Below are 14,788 nucleotides of genomic sequence, written 5' to 3' on the forward strand. Positions count from 1 at the left end.
ACAGTAGGCAAAGTGTAGCTTCAAAACACACAAGCAATCCTTCTGACCCATCTGATTTTATTTGATTGGGATGTTTGTGTGTGTTCAGTTGCTGTTTAATTATCACACCCTCAGTCCAGCTTTGAAATTCTCAGAATGTAGTGAAGCTCACTTCTGTCAGGGTTTTGTTTGTTTTTGTTTTGTTTTTAAACTCATTTCCAAGAAAGCAGTGTGTGTACAGAGGGCGCCACGGCAATGCCTGGATCGGTTGAGACTGCACCCTATTTTTAACATGCTGTATCAAGTGTCAGTGCTGCCAGGTTTAAATCCCTGTGTGTGTGTGTGTGTGTGTGCACTTGCTGCCTCTGAGATCTCTTGTACAAACAGGAATGCCTCTCTATGCCTTGTTTACAGTACAGCAGTGCATTCTTGAATAATTATAGTAAAAAGACCTTGGCGGGATACTCTGTGAGCTAAAGTTTACTTTCAGACTGGTGAATGAGAGAAAATCTTCGCTGGGAAGGGTTTGTTTTTTTTTAAGGAAGTTGTGAGTGTGTGTGTGTGTGTTTTATAAAGCAGACATAGAAAGAAACATGCGGCTCTGGAGGGAAATACTCCGTGCTTTACAGTTGCTTGTGTGGATGGGAACCAGATGGTAAGCTGGGATACCCGCTCGGATATCTGAGGAGCCAAACATATGGTTAATAGTTAGGAGAAATAGCTTTCAGAGCCAGGGCTTTGCTGACTGCTTCACGTTACAGATTGCTACAGTGTGTCATTACATTGCCAAGCTAAGTGCTTAATACCCACTGTGGGCTCTGGGCACGCACTTGCACAAACGACTTTCAGCTCTTTACTGGCACAAAGTAAGAAACTGATGTCATATATGCAGCTTCAGAAATGCCACTTTCCTCCTCCCTGCTCTGTCTGCCGCGGCGAAGCTGTAGAGTGCTTCTTCTTCCTCTCTGTCTCCTTTCCTTTCTCTTTCTCTTTTTTACAAGCTGAGTCCCAATGCCAATCAGTTTTCTTGTTGTTCTGCTTGTGCTTGTGCGTGTTTCTGTGCTCCATATATTACCAGTATGTCATATTTTTTAATAACCGGAAGCTTAGCCTGGATTGCAGCGTTGCCCTTACTTGCCCAGCATTTGAAGTTCCTGTTTTGGAAGCTTTTGGGGGGTAAAACCATGGCCCCATGTTATCTAAGGAACTGCTGAGCTCATTCATCTGCTTTTCATGGCCCGCTTCCTTTTATTTTTAGCCAAATCCGTCAGGCCTGACAGGCGGGTAATTTGAGCCAGAGAAAGGGCAAAGCTCCAGGTCTCTTCCACAAAGCAATTCTTCCCTCCCTCCCTCCTGGGAAGGCTCCAAACTTGGCCTGCTTGAGGCAGATGGATTTGTTGAGTCATGTGAGATCATTTACACAAAAACACAGCGAGGCAGTGAAGGGGGGGGGGTGAGGTGGAAAAGAAGTGTGGGGGAGTGGGAAGAGGGGGGTTAGCCGAGGAGGAGATGTGGGTGGGTGGGAGAGTGTGCATTGCTGTTGACTCTGCTGGCGAGTGTAGGAAATCTTCAGTGAAGCAGCTAGACAGTGGAATGCAGCAGATTTATTCTTGTATAAGGTAATGTCTAGTTTACAGTATAGGGTGGAGACACGGCAAAGGGATTCGCTTAAAATTAAAGCCACAACGCGTCCGTCCAAGTGGAGCGGGGAGGCTGTTCCCTTCGACTAGTGGGTCACAGTAGCAGTCCAACCACTTGACAGGATTGCGTCTTTTGAAGCAGAGAATGCCTCTCGCAGTTCGGAAAACCCTGCCTGTGTGATGCAATAGGGAGTTTGCTTTGTCTTGACTCCAGCATGACTGTGGTGTGGGGGATGGGGGTGGTGGTGGAAGGAAGAGCTGGAATGCAACGTGAGCAACATGGGCAGGTCCTTCCAGAAATTATTTAACAAGACAGCTAAGGGTGGGGAAACCAGTCAGCATTTCAGTACACTGAATCTGCATAGAGCAGCAGTCATGGCAGGACGGAGAGCCGGGGGTGGGGGGTGGGTGTTCCCCCGCACCCCATCCCACTCCTGAAAAATAGATGGGTGGTTTTGGTGGTGGTCTTCATGACTGAGCGTATCTACATTTACATTCCAAATGGTGGGTTGGCAAAACTGATTTGAAAAGGTTTGGTTGTGGGGGGTGTGTGAGAATGCCATTGTAATAAAGCAGACTTTGAAGTACAATTTCAAATTTGATCAGAACACTTTGTTTTAATGTTTCATATGAGGTAGGTATGAGGAAAATTGGGGATTTTAAAATTATGTGGATCTGCCAGATTCTGTAGCTGGAATAGAAGCAAAATATGCAAACTGGGTGGTGTACAATATGCAAGAAGAGTGGTGGTGTTTTTTTAAGTGCTAATATATTTAAACTAGGAATATTTAAATTTGGTTTTGTTGGGTCCCCTGCCCCATTTGCCTTGTACCTATTCCAGTCTCTTTCTTTCTTTCTTTCTTTCTTTCTGGATGAAATATATATATATTTATCTATGGAAACAATTTCTTTGTGTGTATATTGTTGAAACCAATATTCATATTTTGCATTGAATGATAAAATGTTTTTACTTTGAACCAGGATGTTTCAGTGGGTTCTATCTCCTTCCTCCCATATCTTCCTCCTTGTTTCCCCTTCTTCTAAAAATAGGACAGGGGCACCCGGCTAGTTGAATTATAATTCAATCTGTTCTTGATTTATTTTTGACTTTCAGTGTGCCTATTAATGAAGCTGATACTTCAGACTGTGAGTCGTGGCTCATATGCTGGAATGCTTCTCCATACACCGAAGGGGAGAAATCCCTGCACATAGAAAAGTAATGTGTCAGGAAGAAGGCTAGGATATTCTGTAGAGGAGTATTCCATCATGTAAGCCCTGACTTCACTCTATAGTAACATACCCTCACCCCAATAAGAGCTAAGCCATTACAATGTCTCTTTCTTTCGGGATCCAACTACACATATTATGTGGACACTCAGATGAATGTACTCAGATACATTCATCATAAGCCCAATATCTGTTTTTCCTAGGAAAAAGTGGCTTTGGAGTAGAGATTTGAAGAGGTGGTGGTGTGCTTGTGTCCACATAATATGTTCAATCCTTTCTTTCGCCTCCGTCACCAATCTGTTCCCAACCCAAATGACTTCCAAAGCATAATTGCCTTCATGGCAACCGACCGCTTCACATTGGAGGGGGTGGCACACAAAGGCTCTTATGCCCCAACCATACCAATAGTGGAATGTGTGACATGGGTTCTGATTGTGAATAGTTTCTTAGATCCTTCTGCCCCCAAAAGGGGGGTGAAGGTTTAATGCCTATGTCATACCTAGGATTATGCCCTGAAGGCACATGGTGCAGACAGTTTGCTGACACTGATAAGTTTTAGGTCTGGTCAGTGCAGGGATGGAGGACCACATAGGAAACCACATGTGTGCTGCTTAGGGTTCTGCAATGGAAGATTATGAAAAAAGGGAATGTAGCACATAATACAAAGTTCAGAAACATCAACATTTGCAGGCATTGTGGGGGTACTTTTAATAAGTGTTTTGAAAATGGTGCTCTAAGCTCAATAGCAACCTTGTAGCATTTATTACAGTGATACCTCAGGTTACATATGCTTTAGGTTACATACACTTCAGGCTACAGACTCCGCTAACCCAGAAATGGTACCTTGGGTTAAGAACAGGATGAGAACAGAAATTGTGCTCTGGTGGTGTGGCAGCAGCAGGAGGCCCCATTAGCTAAAGTGGTGCTTCAGGTTAAGAACAGTTTCAGGTTAAGAACGGACCTCCGGAACGAATTAACTACTTAACCCGAGGTACCACTTTATTTGTTTAGCGGAGTTGTTTGTCTCCCCAGCTTATATGCTTGGCAAAAAGTCTAGATGTTTTGACTTTTCTTGTAGTTTATCTGATCAGTTAGCTAGCACCTGACTAGTTGTATGCTGAAGTATTGCATACTGTATTCTGAAATCATTTTCTGCCTGTTTGCTTACATCAGTATCACAGTTTGGTTCGGTGTTGCCTGTATTTCCCAAATGTCTGAGGTCCAGGATACTTTAGCTTATGTTGATCTTCGAGTTATCCATACGGCTGACCACTGTGCAATCCAAATATTCTGTAACACCTTCTAATGCTATTCTTTTTCTTGAGGCATTTTTCTGTGTTAAAATATTCTGAGATACTGTATTTTTAAATCAAACATACAAGCAGTACTCATGATAAACATTAGTTGTACTGCCACACCATATTGACACTACAAATCGCATCCTAGTATTAGACTGGGTCCTGCCAGATACATATAAAAGCACTTGGTTCCTTGAAATCCCCTTCATCTTCTCCTGCTCATAATGCCCCAGGCCCTGGAATCAGTTATTACTCATCAGGTACTTATCATGGGCCTGCCTCGCCTCCTGCATCTACCACATTAGTTGCTCATAAAACACATTGAATATTTATGCTGGAAAAAATAATCCGCATCTTCCTCTTTCAGTGTTAAATCCTGTTAAATTAATCCCAAGCATCCCTAGACAAAGCTGGGAAATACAGTGGTACCTCGGGTTACATACACTTCAGGTTACAGACTCCGCTAACCCAGAAATAGTACCTCGGGTTAAGAACTTTGCTTCAGGATGAGAACAGAAATTGCACGACGGCGGCACAGCGGCAGCGGGAGGCCCCGTTAGCTAAAGTGGTACCTCAGGTTAAGAACAGTTTCAGGTTAAGAACGGACCTCCGGAACGAATTCAGATCTTAACCTGAGGTACCACTGTACCTCTTTTTGATACTCTGGGGACCCACTGCAAGTCAGAGTTGGCAATCCTGAACAAGATGTCCACTGATCTAAGTTCCTCAACTGTCTAGAACTCTAGTGTGACCAGTGGTTCCAGTATGTGCTGTGAGCCTGGAAAGTGAAATCCAGTAAAGCAAAATAAAATATCTTTTCCTCATGTAGTGTCCTGCAGATTCACTGCATAAGCCTTTTTTGAATCCTATCATTTGTTGATGCATGAATGGATACATTTTCTAGTGCTGGTGACAACTTTTATGGTTGATTTTGTCACATAATCATACCTTGGTTCTTGAATGCCTTGGTACTCATACGTTTTGGCTTCTGAACACCGAAGTGTTCTGGTTTTTTAACATTTTTCAGAAGCCAAATCTCCAGTGCGGTTGTCGGCTATTGTTTCTGGGGCACCTGCACCAATCAGAAACCGCGTCTTGGTTTTTGAACATTTTGTAAGTCAAACAGACTTCTGGAACGGATTACGTTTGAGAACCAAGGTACGACTATAGTGAAATATTAGGAGTATCATCAGCTTTCCTTTGACTTCTAATTTTGTGTCTCATTCAGACAACCTCATTTTGAACTGCAATGAGTTGATTTTTTTGTGGCATATTCTGTTTAACTAGTAGCTTGAAAGTGCAATGCAGTGGGCTGTTAATTCATTTTAAAATTATCTTTTGCTGCGACAGTAAGAGACTCTTCAATGGTTTAATACTTGAAGAATGCAAGTACATAAATAAGATAGTTTGCGTATCCATAGCAATAAAATATTGTGTTATATGAAGATAGTCATGAAAAATGCATCTTAATTATAGGTACTGGTAATCTGTGGTACTTGTTATGGAAAACTCACCATATTATGATACAATTTTACAGTTCATTTCAATTAAACCAGGATAATTGTTCTATACACTAGGAAAGGGATAGTTAAACTTGAGGGGAACCTGGTAGATTGACACTAATCTACATAATCAAGGCATTTTGTAGAAAGCTGTGTCTTTCCTGCTTTAGTTGCAACTATTTTTATTATTTGTTAAACTAGTATACCACCTCTCATCCGCAGATCCCAGGGCGGTTCACAACATAAAATTACTAAAAACAACAACATAAAACACACAATAAAAAGTAACAACAACAACAAGCCAATAATCCCCTATTCCTACAACAAATTTAAAGGGGCATCGGATGTCGAATCAGCTAAAGGCCTACCTAGCAAATGGCTGGTGAGAGGGGACCACAGTTGAGTTATGCTCTGCCCACCTGTCCAGTTAGCAGATGCTTCTGTATACGAAGTGTTCTTGCAGGATCAGGGTATTTGAATATGAAAGTTAACACCTAGGTTGTTAATCAAGGTAAAACATATGGAATTGAAATACTTACGTTCTCCTTCTTGTAATGATTTCCTCCCGAGGAACATCAGTGATGCTACTAAATGGAGACTTTTTAATAGTGTACTTTAAAGACCCCATATACAAAGGATTTATGTATAAAACATCCATTGTGGTAAATTACTACCTCTTATTATTTAACAAGTAGAAAACAATTGTATACAGCGTTGCATATGGTAGTATTGCAGGGTGGGAATCAGCTGAATAATTGTTGCTCTTTAAAATTTCACCTATACCAGGCATAGGCAAACTCGTCCCTCCAGCTGTTTTGGGACGACAACTCCCATCATCCCTAGCTAACAAAGAGGAGTGGTCAGGGATGATGGGAATTGTAGTCTCAAATCATCTGGAGGGACGAGTTTGCCTATGCCTGACCTATACTGATGAAATTTGCTAGCATGGGGGGGGGGGGTTGCATTGAAGAGTTAGCTTAATAGTAATGTTCAGAAATTGCAAATGACACCTTTTTTATATTATTTGTTTGTGAGACTTCTCTCATCATTGCAGCTTCCCCCACTCCACCCGCCCCTCCGGTCTGCCCACACAATGTCTTTAATAGAGATAACATTTAAAGAAAAATATAACCCAATTAAAAAGAAATGACTTGGTTAGCAACTCTTAAAGGCTTGCGTTGGATTTCAGTTGGGGTTGCACATACAGCAGACGAAGGCCCCACTGGAGAGCCTGTGAGAGAGCAAGAAGCAGATGCTTTTGCTCGACTGAAAGACATTTATCTCTTTTAATGAGATAACATCATTAGTGCTGACAAAGTGCTGCAAATCAATACACATAATGGACTGCTTCTATCTTTCAATAGTACATGGATTGTCGTACTTCTCAGCCCTTAGAATCTGCTGAATCACTGATTCAAGCTTGGTCTGCCATTCTAATCATTAGTTTATAACTTCCTAGAATGAGAATACACTTCAGGGATGCGAGTGCAGAATAAGCAGAAATTAATTTGTACATCTAGAAGCACCCCGCCCCCCCACCGCCATGAAACAATATTGTGTAAGAAGCTGTGTATTGCCTGGGTAGGAATGGAGGAAGAGTTAAATGAGAATTCTTTTGTGGTTTTAAAGAAGTCCACAGAAAACAGGATGGATCAGGCTTATGGCTGAACACATGCAAAAGTGCTGCAGATCCTTCTGCTTGGGCCCTAGAAATTCATCTTCATTTGAAGTCAGTTTTCCTTCCTTCCTTTCTTCCAGGATATCTACAGATTGTCCCTTCTGTCCTTCATTTGCTTTGTTTCAGAACATTGGCTTAATAGCAGCAGCTCCCGGTTAGATATTGACATCACTGGCACTAACATTCAACCATCACAGGTTGAATTGAAAAAGGAAAGGTGACCAGCAAAAAAACATATCTATGTGTGTTAGGGGGTGCCATGTTTTTCTTTTTAAACATGGTTTTAGATGCTATGTATACAGTCATAGGGGGCAGGAACAAGAGGTAGATGAGAAAAAAGGGGGAAATATAAAGTACTTCTTAAAGGTTACTAAACCATCAGTCCATCACCTCTTTTCTTCCACAGAATAATTTTTAAAATGTATCTGTGTGGGTGCACCCAGATGTAGGGTTTTCCCCTAGAATAACTAAACTTTATCTGGCTTTTGGGTAACCACACTGCTTTGCAGTTATATCCCACGGTACAACAATTCTAAATGTGATTACTTTCCAGTTGCACCAGAAATTCTTTTTCTTGTGCTTCCCGTACAGTAAGAATAGGGGGCCCATTATTTGAAATCATATCATTTCAATTGGGAATCAAACATCCTGGGAATCCTAACCGGCTAGCAGTGCTGTGCCTGTATGCTTTCATTGTCATGTCAGACACCCCATTACTGGGAATTCATGCTAATTATGCTCCTGTTTAGAAATTGATAAATAGCTGTAGTCCTCCTCCTTATGAGACATATCCTTTAACCCTGGCACAAGATGGCCAAGATCCTACTGAAAAAAATCCTGTAATAGGTGTGCAGTAGCACATACACTTCTCCTTTAAATCAACACCACCTCCTGTGCAAGAACACTGGCATGGTTCTGGCACGCAGAGAGTTTTAGCAGACATAAATTTCCACTGAATCACATAGATGTGTTTAGAAAAGTGTGCATTACTGTATTCCCATGGTAGCACAGGGAACTGTTTTGCTTTGTCCTTCTTCAGGGGACTAACGGCTGCTTGCTTCATTCATAAATGATGGGAAGTCTTGGAATCTACTCTTGCAGTGTCTCATTAATCAGGTGAAACTCTTAAGCCTGGACAGTGAGTAGAACAGAGACAGCCATCCTTGATTGCAGGCTGCTAATGGAAATTGGGGAGCAAGTTACGGTTATAGAGTGGAATTGGCAGTAATCCATTTTTCTTCATCCCGCTTCCTGCCCAAACTCTCATTAATTTCAAGTTCTACATATTGTAATTTGTATAATGGAAATGTGTAAATTGCTATTCGTCCTGTTGTTTCTTGCAGTAAAGAGTTGTGTCAAGGCAGTCCTCGCTTTTGATTATCTTTTAGGCCACACAGGATAGGAGTGTGTATTGAAGGTAATCTGTTAAGGTTTGTACATGAGTAACTTCTCTAGACTTAATTGCAGGGCTATGGGAACATCTGGGACAAGGGTAGGTGTTCATGGTGCCTTCTGGGTGGTGTTGGGATACAACTCCCATCACCCCTAACTATTAACTATGTTGGCTGAACTCAACGGCATTTGGTGGGCACCACATTGGCTACTGCCAGTTTAGAAAATGGAAGTCATTCCAGACACATAAGTAAAAAAAGTAAGAACCTAGCAGAACAAGTGCCTTTAAACTGAGGAGTAGAAAGTTGGGGTGGATAGATCTGTCTGTTTCTAACCTATATAAATATTGTATATGTTTCTTCATAAGTCTGTTCCATCTTGTTTCTGCATTATCCTGCAGTTTTTATTTTATTTTTTTTAAATCGTATTTCATTCTGTAATTTATGTCAAAATGTATATTGAAATATGTATTTTATTTCAGCACCAAAAGCATTGCTCCCACTGCTGCTCATGAAGTAAAAAAATAATAAAATCAATGCAGTTTTGAAATGAGTGGTGAAAATCACTGCAGTTTTGAAAAGCTCATTCTGCCATCTTGATTCAAAATGGCATACAATCATATCCAAACATAGACAGAAACTGGCTTCTTGATCTTAGAAACAGTCATTTGATTCTAATTTCTCAAGAGATGCCCAAATGAATAGTGAACAGGCAGAAAACTTTCCGAAAATAAATAGTAGATATGCATTTATAAACATACTTTATCCCCAAACATGCATTTTAAATGTATTTTGGTCCGTTTTCGAGCCAGGAAATCTGTCACAAAATTCTGAGTAGTGCAGAATCCATAAGATGATTGCATTCTGATCTAAGCATTAGTCCTGGGGGTGCAAATTTGATCATTCCACTTAACGATACAGAACAGACAAAATCCTCCTCCATCCCTAGTACAAAGGACTTTGGGCTGAACAACTTGAAATGGACTTTACTTAGGCTAGGAAAAGTGATACCCAGCATCAGCAGCCACATAAGCAGCAACCTACTTAAGGTCAAACAAAGTATTTGCATGTTTATTTTTTACAGAATACAGATCAACCTACAGTCTGAGCCAAGAGCTGCTGCACATAGAAATTTCATGGTCTCCCACTTTGGGGAAGAACCTACCACAACATACAGATGCAGAAATGCAAATTAGATTTCTTCTGCGTATGTTCAAGCGTCTGTGAGCACCATTAAATTTCTTTCTTTTTTCTTTTTACTGTTTTCAAAGCTTGATTATATCTGAATGTGGAAATACATGGCTACAACTTCCTAATCACTTCCACCATTTTGCAGCCAAATTGCAAAATGTATATTAGGTCAATATTTTTGTAGAGATTTATTTCTTAGTTGTAGGAATTGCAAGAATTTCGGTTCATACTTTTCTTCTTTACTTGGAATGGGTTTGATAAAGGATTGCAAAAATTATTTGTTGTAGAAACTTTTTTGCAGTGTTTGCTTGTTAAAGCAATAATTCTGGTGCCACCCAAATACAGTGATACCTCGGGTTAAGAACTTAATTCGTTCTGGAGGTCCGTTCTTAAGCTGAAACTGTTCTTAACTTTAGCTAATGGGGCCATCCACTGCCGCTGCGCTGCCGCCACGCGATTTCTGTTCTCATCCTGAAGCAAAGTTCTTAACCTGAGGTACTATTTCTGGGTTAGCAGAGTCTGTAGCCTGAAGCATCTGTAACCTGAAGTGGTACCACTGTATTGATAATCAAGTATGTTACCTAATACAGTGGAGACCTACTGTTGGAAAGCTGAAAATAATGAGAGTTTGGTCAGAACAAAAACCATACTGGCTAAAGGTTGCTTTAAACTGCTACAGCAGTTTAAGATGTCTCCTTCTGTAGTATGATAAGGTAGTGCATGTCCAGTACCACATGTATGACCATTTGGAATAAAAGTAAAAGGGGTACTGCTATAGTTCATTAGCCACTGCTCTTTGAATAGCATTATTTTCAGAAGGAGCTCAGAGGATAAATGGAAAAAGAAAAGGAATTTTGAACTGTGTTTTTGCACAACATGGGTGGGTCACCTTTTCTTTTCTTTGGTTTTCAAAACGGATCAAGTTTCCAGTCATGACTTAACTAAAATTACCTTTTTATCCCCCTCCAATGAATATATTCCCTTGATGTTTAGACTGTTAGTGTGCCCTCAGGATGGGTAATAACTTTACAAAACTCACATGCCAAGTATACCTACGAAAACTTTTATGCAATGTGTAACATCACACCACCCACAGGCAACTTGGAAATATACTGTAAACATCGCCCCAACCCTATCCAAATAAATATACAACAAGTTGTTCCCCACCACCACCACCTATTTGTTCATCCTAGCCGTTTTGAAGAAGTGTGGGTGGAAAAGTGGCCTAGAAATTAATAAATATCCCATTTCTTTAAATGCTTTCTCAAATATAATAATAATAATAATAATAATAATAATAATAATAATAATAATAATAATAATTTATTATTTATACCCCGCCCATCTGGCTGGGTTTCCCCAGCCACTCTTGGCGGCTTCCATAGAAACAAAAAATACAGTAAAATATCACAGATTAAAAACTTCCCTGAACAGGGCTGCCTTAAGATGTCAAAGACAAAGATCTCATGGAATCTCTTGAGAATGTTGTGCTTTTGGAAAATCTCAGAAGTATGTGTTTCAGGGCAGCAGCACAAATATAATTGTGTGCCCTTATACTATTTTATGGCATCCACGGGAGTGTGCATTTGCTTGGTGTAAGGGCACAGTGGAGACATGGGGAAGATGCAGTCTAAGGCATAAAGAGTTTTTACAGGTAAAAATCAGTATCATGGTTGAAAGATAATAAAATGTCTAGCCATTAAGGTAAATCGATGAACTTCCCTCAGTGCTTTCATATCATTACACTGCAGGATAAATGGACATGTGAATATATCTTTTCTTCATTCTATTAACAGTTGCTTTAAGCCAAGAAACCTGTGAATGGAAGGAGAAAATACGTTAGTGCTCTTCCGTGAACAGGTTGCATTATAAGAAACCGTGAATAAATGAATAATGATGCCACCTGCATCCCTAATGAAAGTGCAGGTTCTTGTGTATAAACTGTAGAGGACTATAAAGTCTTCTGTAAGAAGACTCTGAACAAACACATTCCCAAGAGTTTACAAGAACAGAAGAAGTCTTGCGGATTTGAAGTCATTTTTCTCACACAGCTCTCTTCTGTTACATCAGTAACAGTCATTTTTGTAAAAGAAAGATTTATATATTTATTTTGTTAACAGAAGGGCAATGTTTCTGGAGAATGATGTTGTTTGGTTGAACAGTCTATTGCATGAGTCTGCTCCACCAATTACAATCCTACTGTTAAATTATTGTCACAAAGGCATTGCTCTGTTGCAGATAAGATATTATTATTTTTTGTAAATGTTTGGAGTCAATAGCTTGGATCCAGAGTAGCCATTCTGTTAGCAAAAGGGCCTCTTGCATTAACAGACGGGGTAGTGATCCAGTAAAGGTTCCCATTCATTGCAATTTTCATCAGTTCCTTGGTCTTCCTGCAGTATCCTACCATCCTCATACCAGCCCCATTTAAAGAGTACAGGGCTGCATGGGCAAGGGCTGATTGCTAAAAATTACCTCCAATCCCTTCACTGAGCCAGAAGATCCATGAGTGGATCTGTGAATCAAACTCCGATATGCACACATCTGTGCCCCAAGCCTTGCAAGTCCGATATAAACTTCACACTAAAGCCACAAAAGAAACTTGGAGGAGGAAACATTTGCGTATCTCAAATACTTAAAGCAGTGCCAATTATTTCAGCAAGCCATAACTGCAGTTAAGCAATTTCATGGCTGAGGTGGTATTTGAATTTGTCACATTCTCATCCATGGTTTTCAGTCCTATTCACTGCACCACATCACCTCCTGGGGCCTTGGTGACCCTGAAAATATCATGAAAGTAGATCGTTTCTATTGTAAAACTCTTTAGAGGTATGTTAGTATAAGCCATGAGTGTCCCATGGATGTGGTTGGACTGTATGTCCCTTCAGCCCACAAACAGCATGGCCCAATGGCCAGGGATGATGGGAACTGTTGTTCAACAAGACCTGGAGGGCACCCTTCTAGCTACCCCTGGTATAGGCAGTCGGTAAGACCATGGTCTAAGGCCACTGGATGATGCAGCTGCAGGACTGAAATGAAGCAAATCAAAGGGATGAGATTGGAAGCCACCTGGAAGCACCATGTAAGCTGCCTTGAGTTCCACAGGGGAACAAAAGGCAGAAAATGAACATATTAAATAATAAACATCTGTTTCTCTGGCCCTCCCTTTTTTTGCAAGGGTAAATGCTTCAGAATTCAATGTTCTTGTCAATACATGCAGATACAGCAAAAGTTTTATTGTTTCGCATAATTGTCTACACCATTAAGTACTTTATAAACACTAATTAAATTAAATGCCGCACTACCCCAGTTGCTGCTAACTATTAAGCAGGCAACTATTATACTTGTTACCCAGATGAATAAATAAGGGCGTAAATAGGTCACATCTACCATAGAAACCACAATGACTTAGCGACAGATCTATTTATAGAAGTGAGATTTTTTTTTTTGACTCATCACTTTTCTTACCTTTTATGATAATGTAATTTGCAGAAGTATATCGTTGTGCCTTCCATAATGAGCGAAGAGAATTAATAGGAAATTATGCTGATGACTTAAGAATTACTCTGAACTGGTTCCCGGCTGCAGCTTCTGAAGCATGTATAGCCGGGTGCTTCTTATGTTCTGCAAACTGCTGAGAGGAAACTCAGGTGCAGGTTTAGCAGAGGTTCTCAGATGTGATACGAGCCTTTCTAACACCTCCTCTCTAGAGAATTGGTGCCTGCAGAGAGGGGGACTTAAGCCGTGTTCAAAACTCGCATTGTTCTAGGTGCATTTTGCAACATGGAATTTCATTAGCATGAGCAGTTTCTGAGCTCTGGGCGCAGTACTGCACCTAAGATTTCAGATTAAAACTGCAGAGTAGAAGGAAAGGAGGACCTTTTTCTGCCTCCCCACTTTCAGATACTCTCTGAAGACTGGAGAAGAGACCCTCTTAAGAATATTAGGGGGGTGGGCAGGGGAAGGACTAGACCATGTGAAAAATGAATACAATATTTTAGCTGCAGTTCATTCATTTTCAGCTTTGTATTTTTGTTATAAAAAAGCGCCCCTAGTCATTCTGTTGTTGCACCCATAACCTAGGTTTAAGGTGCCATTTAGCTCCTAGCTTTCATACCTCAGTTTCTAACACTGGACTTAAGCCCTTGTGGGGTTGGCCTCTTGGGGGTATGGGAAACAGGGGAAGACAGTAAAATGGTAAGCTGTCATTTACTAAGAAATATGACAATCTTCTCTAGAGACGAGGCAGATTTGGTGTCTCAATCTGGTAAGCAGTTTGAGCAAGGAGAGTCAGGGACAGCCTCCCCCTTCAACTTTGTGTCATTTTGGACTAAAATTCCCATAGCCCAAAGTCAGGGAAGATGGGAGTTATAGTTCAGCAACTAGTTGGGTAAGGCTTGACATGGGGAAAGCCTATAGGATGGAAGGTAAGAATAAGGACCCGATAAGAAGAGAGGGAAAGAAGCAGACAGACAATGAAGGTGTAAAAGCCACACACACGCACACGCACACACGCACACATATGCCACCAACTGCCCTGTGAGTAAGATCCTGATAACGTTTGGAATTTTGATACTGTTTGCTATGGCTTTTGAAAATGTATTTACTTGTAAGCTGCCTGAGAATGTGGGATATAAATGCATAAGGGCAATATAAAATGCATAAGGAGCCAGGGCTGACAGTGAGTTCCTGCGTGGGGGAGCAATGCATAGGATGTGGTTTGCTGCATAGACAGAGATTGTGGGGAGGAGGAAGAAGTTTATATTGGGAGTGAACAGCAGCAGCCTGTCCTGTTTGAAGAGGAGGGGAAAGAATAGAGGAAAGCGGGTTAACACAGTTTCTTGCCCACAGTGGAGGCACATGCTTTGTGAGGAAAGTGGTG

General features: G+C 40.8%; 1 protein-coding gene across 8 annotated transcripts in view; it reads left to right on the plus strand.

Annotated features, from left to right (window-relative positions):
* Positions 1-14,788, plus strand: part of BACH2 (BTB domain and CNC homolog 2) — a 227,025-nt gene that overhangs the window by 108,458 nt on the left and 103,779 nt on the right. For 2 of the 8 annotated variants that reach the window (XR_014509539.1, XM_083433473.1), the window contains exon 1: positions 1,476-1,598. The exons of the other annotated variants lie outside the window; for them this stretch is intronic. The gene's annotated coding sequence lies outside the window, so the exon portion shown is untranslated. Of the gene's footprint in view, positions 1-1,475; positions 1,599-14,788 lie in introns of those variants that run through there. 8 annotated transcript variants of the gene reach the window in all.

This window comes from Podarcis tiliguerta (genome assembly GCF_965153285.1).
Source record: "Podarcis tiliguerta genome assembly, chromosome: 3".
NCBI lineage: Eukaryota > Metazoa > Chordata > Lepidosauria > Squamata > Lacertidae > Podarcis > Podarcis tiliguerta.